A 17,312-nucleotide genomic window follows, 5' to 3' on the forward strand; every position below is an offset into this window, starting at 1 on the left:
TGTGTCTTGCCAGGTGTATGACCTTTGACAAGTTACTTAACCTCTCTGTACTTTAGTTTTCTGTAAAATGGCCTTCGATAAATGATAGCATGTTCCTGATCACTACCAGCAGAACTTGCTGTCTGAGTTTTAATCATTTCAGGGTATGTTCTGTCTAGAAAATATAGTGGGAATACAGAAGTTACCTGAAACCTGTTGAAAGTATGAAAAATTAAGAGTTACAATTATTTAGTATGTACATACTGGATACACTTTATTAGGATAAATTCCTCATGATTGTAAGTCAAGTCACAACTGTAATAAGGAGTTTTTAGGCTGCTTCAACTCACCTTCCTACAACATAATATGGAAATCACTGGTTTAAAAAACAAACTTCATGTTTCAGTTAACAAAGTCAAGATATGTAGGCTCATGTAGAGCAGAGGAGCAAATTAATTGGGTGTTTAGAGTCTGATATGTTGTAATGAATTGGGTTATCAGGTGGTGACTTAATTAGGCTATTGAATGAATTAACACCCCTGAAATGTGGGAAATTCGCACTTAGCTTTCTCACTTCTGTCAGGGGGCTGGTGGCAGTATCCAAAAGATCAAGATACATTTCTGAAAAAAAATCCAGGTGGTTCATATTACAGAATAGCAAGTATCAGAGGCATTAGGGCCCTATCATGTAATGGTGATAATGTCCCCTATAATATTCACTATGGACAAACTGGGAAAATACAGAGAAATAGAAATAAGAAGAAAATTAGAAGAAAATTAAAACCACCAGTAATCTCATGCCCTAAGACAACAATTACTGAGAACTTTATATTGAGGAGGGCACCTGTTAGGATGAGCACTGGGTGTTGTATGGAAACCAGTTTGACAATAAATTTTGTATTAAAAAAAAAACTTTATATACCAGCTCTTCCTAGCCACAATTGTATTTATTTATGAGATTCAAACTGGGATCATTCTACAAATAAAATTTTGTATTTATCCCATTAAACAAACTCACTGAGAGCATCTTTCCAGAAAAAAATACTCTTTAAATTTTGCTTTCTCTTTAGTTATATATGAGATATACTCAATAATATTATTAGTTCAAGATAAAAGATTTAAGTAAAAGGAAGATTGATACTGCCCAGAGTAGAGAAAGAAGAAAATGAAGAGTAACGTGTTTTATTACTGAATATGACTTTTTTATTCATTAATATATTATTTATGGAAATAGTGCTTCAGAGGAAAGTGGTTTAAGTTCACTAGTGACCTTTTAGGGAGTGGCTCAATAAGTAATAATTCTATGAATGGATTAAGGGAGAGCTTAACATATAGCAACTATAAATATAGTCCTTAAATCCTTAAATCATTTCTCTTTCTCTCTCCCTAAACTTATTCCAAAGCCCCACTTTTTTTTCCCTATTCTGCCACTTAGGAACTTTAATTTTTAAAAGCATAGGAAGTGTTACAGTTGGTCATATCTTTGATTTTAAAATGTAGAAAATATGGAAGCATACCTGGGTAATAGTATAAATACAAAGAATTAGGAGATATGTGCTTACATTCTCGGCATTGGCTTATTTCCATGGTGGAAAGTCTCCTTTAAAGAGAGAGACAGGAAAACATGTTGGTGAGGGATTCCTGGAGCCATCTTACAATAAAGGCTGTTTTGGTACCCATTAGAGTTCACCACTGGGCCCATGCATCTGCCATGCAGATGCTGGCAGTTCATCTTTTGATTCCCAATGACCTCTGCAGTACTGACTACATGATTTTCCAGGCCTAATGCAAAGTGAAAATATATGGAGTCCCTCCTTCAAAAGACAATAAAATTAAAATATAAAGCTTTTTCCTTTCTTCCACTGTCTTTTTCTCTATCTGTAATGATGTTTTTATTTGTTATTTAATGTTTCATGTCCTTAGGCATGGGGATACTCACCCAGCAAATGCAGATTCTCACAGAGTCCCATTCTGTACCTAAGCAGACATGCCACCCACTCACTTCTTGGATTCCCCCCTCCACCAGCCACTGGACTGGCCTATGTCCTGGCGAGAGGTAGGGAAGTCATGCCAAGTATCTCCTCTTCCCCTAGGCATACCACCTGTGGGAACCCATGGTGGATGGGGGACCTCTGAAGGTAGTACAATCTCCATGCTGGAACATGCTGGGTACCTGGATCAGCAGTAGATGAGAGACTTATCTTCCACTTATAAGATGATCACCCCATGGTGCTGTCAGTCTGGGATGTGGATGACTGTCATTAAAACTCCCTGAGTTGTCTCAGGGAGCAAGAGGGCCCATCTGTGTGTGCCCAGAGGGACTGGAGACCAGCAGCATTACTGGATGAGGACCTGGAGGAGTAGGGTCCTGAAGTGCCAGGGCAGCTGAGAACCCATCCCTATAAGGTGGGGAAGTATGATGGTTGGTAAGCTGAGGCTCCAAGCTCCCAGTGCATGCTCTTTAGCCTCTTAGGACTTCACTTAGAAAATTCAAACTCATAGATAAAATTATTATTAAAAAAAAATTATTTTGAGAGAGAGAGAGAGAGAAAGCCCACAAGTTGGGGAGGGGGAGAGAGAAGGAGAGACAGAATCCCAAGCAGCCTCCTCACCATCAGTGCAGAGCTTGGCTCAAACTCATGAACTGTGAGATCATGACCTGAGCCGAGATCAAGAGTTTGACACTTAACTGACTGTGCCACCCAGGCACCCCTCAAAGATAAAATTATTAAGTATTTCAAGGCAGAGTATTAACCTCATGTTGGAGGAAGGTCGTCTAAGCTAATACCCTATGTGGCTGAAATGGCTGCATACCAATGAAGCAAACAGACCGTGAGCTTCTGGAATAACCTTTCTGACACTACTTGAATATCACTTTTATTTCTTATATATCAATGCTTCTAAACTTTATTGTGCATGTGAATAATATGCGAGGTTCTTGTTAAAATGTGGATCCTAATTTAGCAGGTCTGGGGCCTGAGATTCTGCATTTCAGACAAGTTCCCAGTGGATGCCATAGCTGGTCTAGGAACCACCTTTCTACACCTGCCTCCCTTAAAAATATTTTATTTGGAAATTATTATAGACTTACAAGAAGTTACAAAAATTGTGGACTCCTGTATACGATTCTCTTAACTCCCAATGGTGACATCTTATATGTAACACAAATACAGTATGTGATATGACTATAATATAATATCAAAACTAGGAAATTGACATTGGTACTGTAAGATAACAAAAACAATATAATTTAGTAACAAGTTTGATGTCTTTTTTCAAAGGAAAACCATTCATGGATTGAAGGAATACAGTGTCTCACAAACAGTGGAACATTGTTCCTGAGAGATTTGGGGTAAGAGTGAGTTTTATAGAATGTTACAAGAGGCAAATGGAAGCAGGGCGTGGTTGGCTAGGATGTTGGGGATTTCCTTGTAAGTCAAACAGTTTCTATTTTCTAGAGTAAGGTAAGCTAGCTAAAGCAGAGTCTCTGGAGGATTGTCATTAGTGTATGTTAAGTTTCCTTGACAGGTGTTTCCTGTGAGAGTAGGCTGACTTAGGTGTACATTCGTGACATAGACTGGGTCACTGGGGTCTCCTCCCTTTTGTTGGTCCTGATATACAAATTTATTTTATCAGTACAGTATTGTTAATTAGACTATCGACCTGGTTCCACTTTTATCATTTTATTTGCATATATATTTGTGTGTGTCTGTGTGTGTCTGCGTGTGTCTGTGTCTGTACAGTTATAGGTAATATTATTCCATGTATAAATTTTTGTAACTACCACTGTGATCAGGATATGGAACTGATGAAGAAGAATTATTTTGTGGCCTCCCCCCACTTCCCTGAAGATGGCTATAATACATTGGGAATTCTCAATAAGTCATACAATAACAATGCCTATTCTTTTCTCATAGTGAGAGTTGTCCCCAGAATCCAGCAAACCATGACGTTGGCAGTTCTAAGTGCGCTGAAGCACTAAGGTGAGGTGAAGTTTTGGGGGCAAAAATGTTGGTCATTGGAGGGAAGTATAACATTCCTTGTCCTAGTGCCTTGCACTCATCCTGGAGGGTGCCTTGTATAAACAAAGTCAAATGCAAATTTTGGAGAATCATTTTACTTAAAAGAGACATAAGGAAAATGGGAACCAGGTATACCCAGGAGATCTCTAGGATTCAGTGTGGGAATTGGTAAATATTAATTGATAATGACAAAGTAAGATGTTCATCATTATACTGTTCAGTGAACTTGGTAATTGCTTTATCTGTGCATTAGACAGACTTCAAACTTCACACATCTTTATGATAATAAGCCAACTTCATAATGCCACTGAAAATAAGACTTGTTAACTATCACATGCCTTGTAAATGGAAAAATATATCAGATTTTGGTAAATATGACTCATAATTATCAACTTCTCTTTTTATTTTGGTGGTATTGCCTGGTGGTTAAAGACATTATTCTTATCAACTGTGTGACCTTGGCCAAGTGACTTAACATTTCTATGGCCCAGTTTTCTTATGTCTAAGTTGGAGATGAGTGTAGGACCTGTCACGTAGGGTTGTTGCACAGGTAAAGCACATGCGACAGTGCCTTGCACAGTGTAAACACTCAGTATCAATTAATGGTATTATTATTATTAGGACTAGGTCAGCCTTGAATACCTTCTACTAACAATTGCCTAAGATTTTGCTTCTTTATATCCAAACCACTGACCTCAACAACTTTTTTATATTGAACGTGTGTAGATTTTTAAGGTTAGAGGTTCTTTTAGATATAACCACTCACTGTACAGACGAAAGTTAAACCTATAGGCTCTGGGTTCAAGTTCCAGCACTTACTAATTGCAGACTAATTGTGGGGCTTAGGCAAGGAACTTCCCTAAACCATAGTCTCCTTATCTATAAACAGGGAGAGTGTAACAGTATTTACCCCATAAACTTGTTGTAAAAATTAAATGAAATAATCTATATAAAGCGCTTGGCATGTAATTAGCAGGTTATTGATATTTGCTGTTATTTTTTTATTGATATCTGGTTTTCCCAGTAAGTGTACATGGCCCAGAGTTCCAGAGTTATTGGGAGAGATGATGTTAAACCAAATATAAAAGAGCTTCTCTCCAGCCAAGTGATTGGTCACACCTTGAGGACATAGAAACTGGAGCTCCTAACAGTATAGATACCCATGTGTTACAGAGACCAAGAACTATTCCCTGATATCTATCCCTTTCTTTTTTTTAATAATTGAACTCTGCCCCTTGCCAGATTTAGGAGGTCACGTGGCCAGTAGAGCCAGAAACCACACTTCCCAAGCCTGCATGTTTTTTGCCAATGGAATGGGTACAGCTTCTGTACTTCCTGACCAGTTACTCCCTAGTTCCTTGTGTCCCCCTTTCCTCTGCTGAGAATGTGATAGGGCATGGACAAGGTAGAGGACCAGCCTCTACCATGGAAGCAAGGCCGCACCCTGAGATTGATGGAGCAACAAGATTAATTTGATTCTCTGGACAACTTTATGGAGTAGACCTGCCTATGTCACATTGGCCTGCCTGTGTAGTATAGGGCTGTTAAATGAGAAAGAAGTAAATTTCTGTCTTGTTGGTGCTACTGTATATTGGAGTCTCCTGGTTATAGCACTTTAGACTATATCTTAACTCATTTATCATGACCATCTCTAAAGATGTTGAATGATGGAAAATAGGCATTTTAATAAGATCCCCCAGTAACTGTGATGCCAGCAATCCAGGGACTAGCCTTTGAAAAACACACACTAATGTGCTCTAAAGATATCACCATGTCTCTAAGCAAAATATAAGTTTTGGAAAGGGGTCTAGAATTTAGAAGATAGGAATAGCCCTTGTTAAAATTTTATTGTACTTGAACTGAAATTTGTTCAAGAATTCTGAATTAATATTCCACCTCATTTTATATTAGCAGTAGGATTACTTTTTAAGTTAAAAAATAGATTTATTAAGTTGAATACCTAAGTTGTTCTTTACAATTATTTGTAATGACCAGAAGAGTGAAAATACTTTGGTATTTCAGGCTATTTGTTGATTGTATAGCATGGATACAAGGAAGAGGTAATTCTATATATGTTGACTGAGGTACCCAAGATGTATCAAGCTAAAAATAAACAAATAAATATTGCAAAAAAAAAAGCACCAGACATAAAGAATACATGTGGTTTGACTCCATTTATTAAAAATCTGAAAATAAGAAACGTTATGCTGCTTACTATTGTGTGCTTAGGCAGTAAAATTAAAAAGAAAAACAAGAATTAAATACTCTGAAAGTCAGGAGAGTGGAAACCTTTGAGAGGGAGAGTGAAAGAGGGTGGTAATCAGGAGGAGTCTAGAGGAGAGCTTCCAAGGGGCTGGAAGTGTTTTACTTTTCTTGTAATTAATTAGTTAATTAATTAATTAATTAATTTGAGAGAGCTCGAGTGCTTGCAAGGTGGAGAGAGGGACAGAGGGGGAGAGAGAGAATCTTAAGCAGGCTCCACATTCAGCACAGAGACCAATCCTGGGTTCAGTCCCATGACTTTGGGATCATGACTTGAGCTAAAATCAAGAGTTGGCCTCTCAACTGACTGAGCCATCCAGGCACCCCGGTTTTTACTTTTTAATCTGGGTGGTGGTTGCAAGGGGGTTCACTTTGTTATTTTGCACATTTATCTATGTGTATATTAGATTTCACAATAAAAACCTTTTAAAGCATATTTCATAACTACATTAGGCATATATATATTCTCTATATCTTCATTTACATATGTTGTGTGTGTGTGTGTGTGTGTGCACGTATTCCTGTGTACGCATATAAATTTCACAAAGGATACACGTACACACAAAAGAAAGAGCTATGGGTAATTGTTATTACCTTTGGGTAGTGGGAATGTGGGGTAGGGAACATTTTACTTTGCATTTTACAATTTGCATTTTATTTACTTATATTTTCTTCATAATCATTTGTTACTTTTAAAAAAATAATCCCTCAAATACTGTATGTGAACATAGATCATTTTATTTTACATGCCACTGTATTATTGGAATTTTGTTTATGATCATGTTACTTTAAAAATTCTTTCTCCAAATTTGCATATGTATACATATGTGTACATTGCATACACATAGTAATACATGCTTGGAGAATTACGGCATGATACTTGTAAAACTCTTCACAGTGGTTACCTCTGAGGAGTGCACCTGGGGATAATTAAGAGAAGGGAGACCTTTCACCTTTTACTTTATATAATTCTGGTTCATTTGAACATTTTCTTTTACAGTGAGCATGTGCTACTTTTAAATTCATAGCACACATAATAAAAAAAATAAAATCTTAAAAAGAAAAAAATGGGGGCGGGGGACACCTGGCTGGTACGGTTGGTAGAGCATGGGATTCTTGATCTCAGGGTCATGAGTTCAAGCCCCACATTGGGGGTAGAGATTACATAAAAAATTAAACTAAAAAAAATAAAATAAAATCTTAAATTTATAGCACACACCAAAGGTGATATATAACATATTCCAGCGTATTTTGTTTTTTAGGCATGGAGGGATATAAAAAGGTCTACTTAAAAATGTGTCCAATTTGGGGAGAAGTCTCATCTTCAGGAAAAGATATCCTAGAATACAAACCTACATCCCTGCCCATCACACATATGCTAGAGCCTCTGATAATGGGCTAATTTGATGGAATCTTTGAAATTAAATCACAAAGACAGGATTCCTTAAAGGCAAACATGGCTCCTGGCCTGTGGAAAGTATTAGTTATTTGTAGAATTTTTTGGAGAACAGTATCATTTAAACGATATTTCATCCACTAAGGTTTCACTACTTATTGATGCTTTTTTTTTTTTTTTTTATAACATGTTAGGTGTTTTTTAGTGAGAGGATTAAGAGGTGCAGAACATGATTGATGAGATGCAACTGGGTGATTTCTGGAAAAAAACTATTAGTGTTTTAGGCCAGTTAGTATTTTAGTCAGCTTTTTAAAAGCATAGGATACAGGAGTGCCTGAGTGGCTCAGTCGGTTAAGTGTCTGATTCTTGACCTTATCTCCATGTCTTGATCTTAGGATCTTGAGTTCAGGCCCTGCATTGGGCTCTGCGCTGGGTATGGAGCCTACTTAAAAAAAAAAAAAAAAAAAAAAAGAAGCATAGAATACTTTTAAATTGTTAATTTTAATTGTTAAATTAATTTTAAACTTAATTGTTAACAATTTTAAATTGTTAATTAACAGTGATACTTATCCTAATTGTTATAAAGCTCAGGGCAAATGATCTAAAATTCAATAGGAATGACTTAACCAACAAAAATTCACTCAAAGACTAAATGTATTATAGAGAAACAACACTCGTATTAATCAAAGCTCTGATACTGAACTTCATGAGTAACCTTATCTAGATAGATTCAACAGTTTGTTGCTGATAATTAGATAATGCCACGAATGATAATCAATAATAATGTTTTGTTGGTAAAAGAGGCAATCAAATACAGAGATGCAGAAGTGAGCTACTCACTGAAATAGAGCTTCTTTGGAATAATGTCCAACAGTGGTATAAAACTGCTGACTAAAACAGTAGCAACCAATTAACATGTGGCTATGGAACACTTGAAGTGTGGCTAGTCTCAGTTAAGATGTTGTGTGTCAAATGCACACCAGATTTGAAGAGTTAGTTTAAAAATGGATTATAAACTGTTAATAATAATATTAGAATGTTGATAGTGTCTTAATATTGATTACATGTTGAAATGTTAATAATTTGGATCTATTGGGATGAACAAAAATTATTAAATTTAGTTTCACCTGTTTGTTATTTTTTAATGTGGTTATTAAAATTTTTTAGTTGTCAATGTGGCTCCCATTTATAGCTCACTTTTGTTAGACGGTGCTGGTGTACAAGGTTTGAATTATAAATGAACCGAGAATCAGCATTTTCACTTCCCTTACGTTCCAGATAGGGATACTAATTCCAGAGAGGAAACACAAAGGCACCAACATGATTGGGCAGAAGTGAGGAATAGAGCTTCCATCTTTTGATTCTCTGTCTCCCTACACAGTTGGCTCCTAATGGAAAATTTGAGGACAGGGAATCAAACTCAGGACACCTACACATTAGAGATCATGTTTCTTTAACATGTGAAGAGCTAGACAATGATTAACAAACAAAAAACAAAACAAAACAAAACATTTCTAAGGACTTGGATTGAGAATAGAGGTTAGAAGATTAACATTCAATTTTACACATCTTTGTGTTACTTTTAAGACTTGGGCATGTGTTACTATTAAGAAAGAAAGAAAAAAGGCTGGGATGGAGGGTGAAGCAGACAGATAAGGTTCAAAAGAAACCATAGTTTGAAGTTCAAGTTTGGAGATATTTGAAGTGGCTTTTTCTACCATTATCTTTGTTCACATCTCTAGATGCCGTTGTTTAATTCTTTGTGTTCTCTTTGGGGTGGTTTACTTTTTACATTACTAAAGCGAAATCAACTGTTAGAAACTAATTTTTGAATTTGCAGCTGTAGCTTGAAAAACCTATGTTTTCCCTACTTTTATAAGCACAGGCCGGTGAGAATGATTGGTGATTTTGTTTCAAGAGAATTCAAGCTCTCCCTTCTAAAGGGCACTTGCCAACAGACTAGATGTTTCAGTTTGAAGCCATTTGCTACAATCATCCTTGAGATTTTTGCTCACGGCATCCAGAGCTATTATTTCTAAAGACAGATTCTTAGAACACAAGTTTATTTAGCTTCAGAACATACACAGCCTCCTTACTGGAGCAGCTGTACTGAGTTTCTGAATGGAAGGATGATTTCCACAGTGTATTTTATAGCCACACACCATTCCCGAGCATAATCTAAAATACAGATTATGTTTATTTATACTCCTTTATTGTAGGAGAGAAAGACATACTTGGCTAGTCTGAGGGGTAATGTTTACAGCAGCATTTTCTATTTTTATGGCAGTTTCTTCAGGCCCCTGCATTGTTGACTTTCTTTCTAAACCCCAGAACTTGATTTAGTGGTCTCCTAGCCCGAGACCAGGATAAATGCAGGTTGCCTGTGCTTAACAGGACTCTTGGAGTATGTATGGGTATGGGACAAATTCCTGTTTAACTTTTTGTCAATATTCTCATTTCCTCTTCTTATTTCATTACTTTCAAGCCTTTTAACCCCTGAAACAAAAGATAATCCTGTCCTGGAGACTGATGGCCTCTTTTGTACCCACTTTTCTGAGGCAAGTGCAAGAATTCTAAAGGAACTTTGTTTTTTCACTGTTGAAATGTTTTTGTTTTAAAGTATAACATATTTATTTTTTTAACTTAAAAAAATTAATTAATTGGTGACCCATCTCTTTTGATAACTATACCAAGTTCTTTATTTCAGATGTCTTTTCTATTTGTATTGTACACTAATTTCTTTGTTTTAATTAAAACATTATTAAAAATTTTTGAGTACAGTTGACACACACTGTTACATTAGTTTCAGGTGTACAACATGGTGATTCAGCATCTCTAGACATTATGCTCTGCTCACTGCAAGTGTAGCTGCTGTCTGTCACCATACACTGTTATAGTACCTTTGCCTGTATTCCCTCTGCTGTACCTTTTATTTCTGTGACTTATTTATTCCATGACTGGAAGTCTGTATCTCCTGATCCACTTTACCCATTTTGCCCATCTCCCCTTTCCGCTGGTAACTGTCAGTTTGAAGGGACTTTTTTTGTTTGATTTTTTGCAAGTTATTTACCAAATGCATTCTCGGATATCTGAACCCATCTAGAAGCTGAGTAGTCTCATTCTCTTGAATTCCAAACTCTGCATTCATTCATTTCGTAGTTAATTTTAGGCACCTGCTATGTGACAGGGTAGGGTTATATCTGTTAGAAATAACCTTGGCACAGTGAAAAATACTGGACAGAGGCCCTTGGACCACTCCTCAGGACCTTTGGAGTGGGAGAAAGGGGGTGGAGAGGAAAAAAGTCGACGAGCTGGGATTTCTGAGTATTCTCACCTCCAGAAATAGTCAAATAGCACCTGCAAGCTTTCTCTGCCTCTGGATTGCTGCATGGGGCTTTAAATCACTGGGCTGAGCTCTCTTGACCTTTGCTCACTTGTTGTCTCCACAGCTCCAGAAGCTGGGGCATTTACATATAACCCTTACCTGGGCCCTGGTCTCAGCTCTATCAAAACACCAGCTATTTGACTAGCCAGCAGTTGCTGCTGTTGGTCATTTACCTTGATGTGCAAAAAAGACAGGGCCTCTTTTTAGCATTAAGTGTTAACCATGCTTAAGAGAAGAAGTAGAGGTAGAGCTTCATTGCAGCTCCCTTTTAGAAATGGTTGTCCAATAATAGAGGTCCTCAGTCACACCAGTGGTATTACACAGTGACAGTTTCAGTGATATGTATGTACCTGGGTCCTGTCCTAGACCAATTAAATAAATTATGGGAATGGGAGCTGAGGGTGAGTATTTTTGAAAAGCTCACCAGCTAATACACAGCCGATATTAAAAACCACTGGTATTGAAACTGTCAGGCCTTGAAAGGGACAGATGTGGGTGTAAAATCCAGAATTTACCACTTACTAGTTGTAACTCTATGAGGCTCTCTGAGCCTCAGTTTCCTCATCTGTAAAATGAGGATCAAATTGTACCTTCCTTACAGGTAGCTATGTAGCACATAGAAGATACTCAATGAGTAGTGGTTACTGAATAAGGCTATCAGTATTCTGTCTGATATGATAGCCATTAGCCATATGTAACTATTTAAATTAAAATTAGACAAAGTTAAAAACTTGCCCCTAAGTCCCATTAGCCACATTTCAAGGGCTCAACAGCCATGTATGGCTAGTGGCTGTCATACTGGGTAGCAGAAATGTCAAACATCTCCCTCATTGCAGAAAGTTCTTTAGATTGGAAAACACTCATTTATAACATCTGCTTCAGTAAGACCTAACTTTATTTAGAGAAACGTCATTTTAAACTCTTATGGAAAACCTTCTACATTTGTTTCTGTTAGGTAAACAGCAGGCCTTTTGGCTCGAGCAGAGAAGTGAAGGAAATCCAGGAACCACCTCTTCTATGGAGACTTTTTTCATGTTCCTATATACCTGTAAATGAGTTTACCTCAGGTAAACAAACAAGTGGGAACATCCAATCGATTGTTCAAATAATGATGTCTCCTCCCCTCCCCACCCCACTAGTTCGGAGGCCACACTCACCAACCATTTAGTCCACTTTTGAAGTAGAACATTAACTTTTCCCTGCCCTGTTTTTTAGTACTACAGGCACTATCAGCGAAGCTGCAACTGGCGTGTGTGTGTGTGTGTGTGTGTGTGTGTGTGTGTGTGTGTGTGTGTTGGAAAGTGGAAGAGGAAGGGGCAGTAGCCGGGAGAAAGAACTGGCATTGGGAAGGGAATATCTGTCAGTGGGAAAAGAAAGGCCATAGATAGGATGTATTTTATGATTTTATTATCAGAAATGTTTATTTCAGGTATTTTGATATCTCTTCTATTCTAAAAATTCTTTAGTGTCATTTTTATTTACCTACAGTAGGTAAGAGCACAGGCTCCGAAATCAAACCTCCTGTGTCCAAACCATACTCCATTATGAACTAGCTGAATGACCTTGCACAGATTACTTAACCTTTCTAAGTCTGTTTTTCCATCTGCAAAATGAAGATAAAATATTAGTATCTCCACCTCATAGTATTATTGCAAGAATTAAATGACAGAATATATGGAAAGTCTTTGGTATAGGACATAACCCCAGATAAGTGCTTAATGAATTAAAAAAATTATTTAGAGAAAGAATATTTTATTGTCAATAAACAAATGATGTGATACTTTTAACTACAACAAGTATAGGCTAAATATATTCCTCATAAGAGTGTTAAATCTGTTTTAAAATTTATCCATTTGTCATATCTTCTAGAACACGTAGGCCTCTTTTACAGTTTCTGTGTTACATAAATGTTCCACGTGTGCTACTGTACTTGTTTGGTTAAGCATAGGCCTAGCGGCTTGGGAAGTGTCAAAGTCTGAAGAACAAATGTATTGTTGATTCGAGCTACTATGTTAAAAATTGCTAGGGGCGCCTGGGTGGCCCAGTCCCTTGAGCTTCTGACTTCAGCTAGGGTCACTTGATCTCAGGGCTCTTTGCAGCCTCGGGCTCTTTGCTGATGGCTTGGAGCCTGGAGCCTGCTTCACATTCTGTGTCTCCCTCAAGCTCTGCCCCTCCCCGACTTGTGCTCTGTCTCTGTCTCTCAAAAATAAATAAATGTAAAAAAAAAAAATGCTAATATAACTAAGCAGTCTTAAAAACAATGAAGGTCCTGGTTCTCAATGGAAAAGGACCACAACCTACCACTTAAATTCACTTTATATTTGTTTTGTCTTCCTGCAATGATGTTTTTATTGGCAAAGTTACTTTATTATTTTTTTTTTTAATTTAAAAACATGGCATGTCTTCGGGTATTTTATTATTTAGATGTTTCACACCCTTTTGTTTTGTTATGCGGTGTGACAGTGTGACAAACCTAAAAACTAACTCCCCAGTGAGTGGAAAGTGCTATCGTTTATTTTTAGTAAGAAAGCTGTATTGGTTCATATAGCTGCTTTCCCAGCTGAAATAACACAGCAGATTGGTGCTGTTTGAACACTGTTAATTGCTAAAAGTTCTTAAACTAGTAAATAGGCCTGATTAGCTGGAATCCAAACAGCAACCCAAACAGACCAGACCACTTTTGATAAGATAAACACTCTACTAACCTTAAACATTCCCTCCTGATTATCTTCCTGTGGTATGAAATGTTAAACTAAAAATATTTTTATTTTTCCTATTTAGAGAGACATCAGGGAAAAATTGTTTGCGATATTTAAAACCAAGTTAAAGGTCATTATGTCCAGTGTATGATTTAGTAGATAATTATCAGCAATGCTGTTACTAAATCATTACCCTAGGAGAGTTGAACAGTAAAGGTGGACTAGTTTGTAACAGAAAGTCCTGATATAGAAGATCACATTGTACTTTGTCATTTCTGTTTGGGCAACTACAAACAAACAGTAGTAACTGCAACAAGAGAACAAGGAGCTTTTAATAAATAAAATGTAATAGAAGTTCATTAGGCATCTTAAATCTCATAACTGGAAAGTTTTCTAGAATAAAACTCCACTTTTGCTCAGCATTTGAAATATTCATTGGAAATACAACTCTAAAATTCCTTTCACCTTCCAGGTTCTAGAGCATTCATATTAAAATTAAGTTTGCTTGAGGCATTTTATTTAATAATTTTTTTAAATATTTATTTATGTTTAAGAGGCAGAGAGGCAGAGTACAATTGGGGAAGGGCAGACAGAGAGAGAGAGAGAGGGAGATACAAAATCCAAAGTAGGCTCCAGGCTCTGAGGTATCAGTACAGAGCCCGATGTGGGACTTGAACCCACCAGCTGTGAGATCATGACCTGAGCAGAAGTCAGATGCTTAACCGACTGAGCCACCCAGGCGCCCCAGCATTTTATTTAATAATTTAAAAACTATTTTAGTGAAATATTGCTGATGTGAACCGGCGCATTTCCTTAGCCTTAGAAATAGAGACTGGAACAAAACAAAAATTTCCTTACCAATGAAGTATAGAGGGTGAGCCAGTTTTCTAAATTTTCCAGCTCAGAAATTCAAAAATAAGGTAAACTTTTATAAGATTAATAACAATCTTATTGTTTTCTTGGCTCACTATTGAAAAATAGCAAGTAGGAAAAAGAAAAAGAAAACATCTATAGTTCCACTAACCATCATTAAGTATTGGGTATGTTGACTTCTAGTCTTTTGTTCTATACTTTAAAAAAAATTAGAGTTGAGCTCATATAGCATATACATTTGCTTAATATTATGGTGTTACTAAAGCTTGTGGCTATGGAAGTATAATAATTTCTTATTGGATATTTAAGTAGTATCAAATTATTTCATATTATAAACAGTGCTTTGGTGGAAATATTTGTGCATAAGGGTTACTCTTCCCTCTGACTCTATTTAGCATTATTTCCATAGGATAGAGTCTCAAAAGTGAGAATACACTAGGTCAAAGTTATGAATAATTTTAAGGCTCATATACATTTGCTTTCCAGAAGAGTTAATTAAAACTATATTACCATTAAAGATATATTACTGTATAGAATTATGCCTACTTTACAGCATCGTGGATAGCAATGAACAATTTTACTATGATTTTAATATGATTCTCTCGTGTTTGTATCTTTTAGAGTTTGAAATTATAACCAAATAGGAGGTCATAATTTTGTATAGTCAAATTCATTTGGCACAAAGAAATACTCTGTTTCAAGATTATAGACCATATGGCTGCTAATTGTTGGTGAACTTTAAGATTTCAGGTTGGCTTAGCACAGATGGTGATTTAGATTCTAGTCTGATGGTATTTTAAAAATAATAGTAAAAATTATTTTTCCCTGTCTACCTTAAAAAGTATCTGAGGCACTAGTATATTTTGCTTTTAGTGGCTGAATTAGATCTTATTAAACTAGCTTTTTCCAGGTAATAACTATATACTCTGGAACATGTGAATAATAATAATAAAAAGTAGGTACTTGAAGGGGCAGGAGAATGGACAGAGGCAGACAGATCTTGGTGAGAAATCCATGCTTGGAGGAGGTGAAGGAGATTAAAGAAGACTTAAATAAGTAGAAAGACAAACAATATTTATAGGTTGGAAAACTGTAAGTTGGTAAGATGGCAATTCTTCCAGAATTGATACATGGAGTCATTACAATCCTGGTCAAGATCCTAGCCAGCTTTTAAAGTTTTTATTTTCATTATTTTTATTTATTTTTTATTTTTTGAGAAAGGCAGAGAGAGAGGGAGAATCTCAAACAAGGTCTGTGCTGACAGCACAGAGCTAGATGCAGGGCTCAAATTCACAAAACTGAGATCATGACCTGAGCTGAAATCAAGAGTTGGGCGCTTAACCAACTGAGCCACCCAGGCACCCCCCTTTTTAAAAGTTTTTACTTACTTACTATTTATTTTTAGAGAACTAACCGGCTTTTAGAAAAGGAAATTGACTTCAAGGTTAACCTTATTAGTGATTCCATGTAGATAGCAGGTATCTCCTGACATTATGTAGTGAGAAGTATATTTAACCTCTGGGGCATTCTTTCTGAAAACCCATGAGTACAGCCTAATCATGAGAAAAACATCACATAAACCAAATTAGGGGACATTTTACAAAATAACTGACCAGTACTCCTCAAGACCATTAAAGTCACGCATGAAAAGCAAAGAAAGTCTAAGCGCTATCATAGTCTAGAGGAGAGAGAGAAGACATGATGGTTAAATGCAATATAGTATTCTAGACTGGGTCCTGGAAGAAAAAAAACTGGTGAAATCCAACTTAAATCATCTGTTTAATTAATAGCAATGTACCAATGTTGGTTTCTTAGTTTAGAGAGATGTACCACAATAATGTACAATGGTAACATTAGGGGAAACAGAAACTAAGTGAGCAGTATATGAGGACTCTCTTTGCATGTTTTCTGCAAATCTAAAGTGATTCCAAAATAAAATGTTTATTAAAGTGGGGTTCCTGGGTGGTCCAGTCAGTTAAGGGTCTCACTTGATTTTGACTCAGGTCATGATCTCATAGTTTGTGAGTTTGAGCCCTGCATCTGGCTCTGTGCTGACAGCAGAGCCTCCTTGGGATTCTCTTTCCTCTCTCTTTGCCACTTACCCCGCTCATGCTCTCTCTCTCATTCTCAAAATTAAATAAACTTAAAAAAAAGTTTTTTAAAGAAAAAATAAATTGACAAGCTTATTCTAAAAAGTATGGAAAAGCAGGGAACCTAGAATGGCCAAAATAATTTTGAAAAAGAATAAAGTATTTATAGTACCTAATTTTAAGACTTATTATAAACCTACAATAATCAGGAGTGTGTGGTATTGGCTTAGGGTAGACATATAGAAATGGAACATAATAGAGAGCTTAGAATATATCCCAATTTATAATGATTTTCAAATTAAGTGCCCAGGTGAAAGGCACTTAGGCACTAAAGGATAGTCTTTTCCACAAAGGTGCTAAAACAACTGAATATCTCTATGGAAAAAAAAAAAATGAACTTTGATCCTTACCTCACCCTTATATAGAAATTAACTTGATATGGACTATAGACCCAAATTTAAGAGTTTAAAGCTATAAAACTCCTACCAAAAAAAAAAAAATTTTGTGGCATTAGTTTAGGCCAGTGGTTCTCAACTGAGGGCAATTTGATTCTTCAAGGGACATTTGGCATTGTCTGGAGATGTTTTTGATTACCACAACTGGAGT

Source organism: Lynx rufus, unplaced genomic scaffold, assembly GCF_022079265.1.
Source record: "Lynx rufus isolate CCGP_SWC_20201006 ecotype Redwood Valley unplaced genomic scaffold, mLynRuf1.p SCAF_1, whole genome shotgun sequence".
NCBI classification, from domain to species: domain Eukaryota; kingdom Metazoa; phylum Chordata; class Mammalia; order Carnivora; family Felidae; genus Lynx; species Lynx rufus.